The 2,623-nt window shown below is 48.8% G+C and overlaps 1 pseudogene; it reads left to right on the top strand.

Moving 5' to 3' along the window:
• Positions 1-413: 413 nt before the first annotated feature.
• Positions 414-1,709, top strand: LOC114033426 (annotated as a pseudogene).
• The last annotated feature ends 914 nt before the right edge of the window (positions 1,710-2,623 follow it).

A 2,623-nucleotide genomic window follows, 5' to 3' on the forward strand; every position in this document is an offset into this window, starting at 1 on the left:
TTTTGAAGCTGAGGAATCTGAGTCCCAGGTCAGACAGGGTTAGAAGTAAAGCTGGGGGTTGAACCTAGGTGTCTTACCTCCAAAACTAAGGCTCTCTCCACTATACCACACTTTTTGGATGGAATTATTCTTTGTGCACTTGACTCCTTATTAAGATACACAGCCCGTAGAAATTGATAGCAATAACAATTCACATTTATGTGTTTCTGCTGTAACGTGTCATCAATTTTACTCTGCAAGTTTAAAAAGACACCTTATTGGGGTACAGAGCCATGGGTCAGGCTTATATTGGTTCCACTAAGCCTCCTTTGCCTCTGCTGGAAAAGCATCATGCTCCATGCAGCTCAACCCAGGCCTCCTGGCAGCCCAGCCCACTCCCTCCTCCCCTGATCCTGTCCAGTCCTACCCCCAACATGGCAGACTATCTCATCACTGGTGGCACTTGTTACCAGAGCACTGCAGGGATGGACTCATATACAATGACTTCCTCATTTTCCCTGACTGTATTGACTTCAGAGCAGTGCAAGTAAACCTAACCTCAGCCCTTACCAAGACGATAACCCTGAAGACCCCACTTGTTTCATCCCTAATGGAAACAGTCACTAAAGCCGGGATGGTGCTCACAGAAGATGGCTCAGAATTCTAGGCCAATGAAGTGCAAAATGAAGAAATATGAGCAGGGCTTCATCACTGACTCTGTGGTCCTCAGCCCCAAAGATCAAGTCAGAGGCATGCTTGAAGCCAAGGCCAGGTATGGCTTCTGTGGAATCCCAATTACAGACAATGACAAGATAGGCAGCCTTATAGCAGGCATCATCACCCCTCATGACATCGACTTTGTCAAGAAGAAGTGTGACCGCGTCCTGAGCAAGATCATGACCAGGAAGGAGCATCTGATGGTGGCTCCAGCAGGAATCACACTAAAGGAAGCCAATGAAATCCTTTAGAGGAGCAAGAAAGGGAAGCTACCCATTATGAAGGTGGATGAGGAGCTAGTGGCCATCATTGCCTGCAGGGACCTGACAAAGATTCGGGACTACCCCTCGGGCATCCAAAGACACTGAGAAATGGCTGTTGTGCAAGGCAACCATTGGCACCCAGCAGGATGACAGATAGCGGCTTCTGGGCCTGGCTGGCCCAGGCCAGTGTTGATGTGGCTGTTCTGAACTCTTCCCAAGAAAATTCCATTTCCCAAATTAACATGTTCAAGTAAATCAAGAAGAACTATAACAATCTCCAGGTTATCAGTGGCAATGTGGTGACACCTGCACAGGCAAAAAAAGTCATTGATCCTGGAGTGGGTGCCATAGGGGTTGTAATGGGCAGTGGCTCCATCTGTATTATGCAGGAGGTGCTGGCATGTGGGTGGCCCCAAGTGACAGCTGTATACAGAGTCTTAGAATATGCATGGGCACTTTGGTGACCCAGTCATTGCCGATGGTGGCATCTGGAATTTGGCCACATTGCCAAAACTCTTGCCCATGGAACTTCCATGGTGATGATGGGCTCTCTGTTGGCAGCCATCACAGAGTTCTTAGAGGACTACTTCTCTGCTGGGACCCTTCTAAACTGGGGGATGGACTCCATCAATACCACGGACAAAAACTTCAACAAATCAGAACCACTACTTCAGTGAAGCAGACAAAATCAAAGTGGCTCAGGACTCAGGAATGGCTTTGGCCATTCAGGACAAAGGGTCTGGAGAGTAGTCTAGGGCAGCCTTTTGTAAATATTGCTATTAAGCAGAGAAGGGCTTTGCTCAAGTCATTTTGGGGTGTGTTATCATCCTTTACACAGCACAATTTATAAATGAATGTGGAGTCTGAGAACAGGTGATGTGGTACAGTGGAAAGAGTATATTTGGACTTGAGGCCCTGGAATCAAGACTCTGTCAAGGTCACCTGTGTGACCTTGGGTAAATTACTTAATCGGTCTGAGCCTCACTTTTCTCACCTGTAAAAATGAGGGAGGAGTTCAATTAGATGATTTAAGGCTATTTTGACTCTCAATCTCATTCAAACACCAGGATGCTTACCTTGGTGTCAGAGGAAGGGAAGAATTTGTCTACGGCATCATGAAAACTCCTTTGTGTGTGTGTGTGTGTGTTTTGGAGGAGTGGGGATTGGGGGAAGGGAGGGGGGAGAGGAGTCAGAGAGAGGAAGAGGTTGTTTGCCAAGAGACTACTGGCTCATAGGCACTGCTGCCTGTTTCCTGGCTGGAATGGTGAGGGAGTTGCTCCCTCCTGCCCCTATGGTGAAAAGGAGGAGCTGGGCTGTGGAGAGAGGGCCCTGGGGGAGGGTGGAGAGGTAGGAGTAGATGGTCACAGACCCGGTACCCCAGCTGCTTCTGACATCTGTGTCTCATCTGTTCTGAGCTTTCTCATCTGCACCAGTGTGGGTGAGTCATTGCCGAGCAACTCAGTGGAAGGCCCAGGAGGCAGCTGGGATAACCACCCCTCCTCCCTGGGGAGCCTGAAATGGAATACAAAGAAGGCCAGAAATGGTTCTCTCCATACCCAAGTATCTGGGGCTTTGGAGGAGGGATAGAGGAAAAGGGGGTGAGAGAGAGAGATAGAGAGGAAGAATAGAGGGAAAGGAGGAGAGGGAAAGGGAGGGAGGGAGGG

The sequence above is a fragment of the Vombatus ursinus genome, unplaced genomic scaffold, assembly GCF_900497805.2.
Source record: "Vombatus ursinus unplaced genomic scaffold, bare-nosed wombat genome assembly UNPS02007127.1, whole genome shotgun sequence".
NCBI classification, from domain to species: Eukaryota; Metazoa; Chordata; class Mammalia; order Diprotodontia; family Vombatidae; genus Vombatus; species Vombatus ursinus.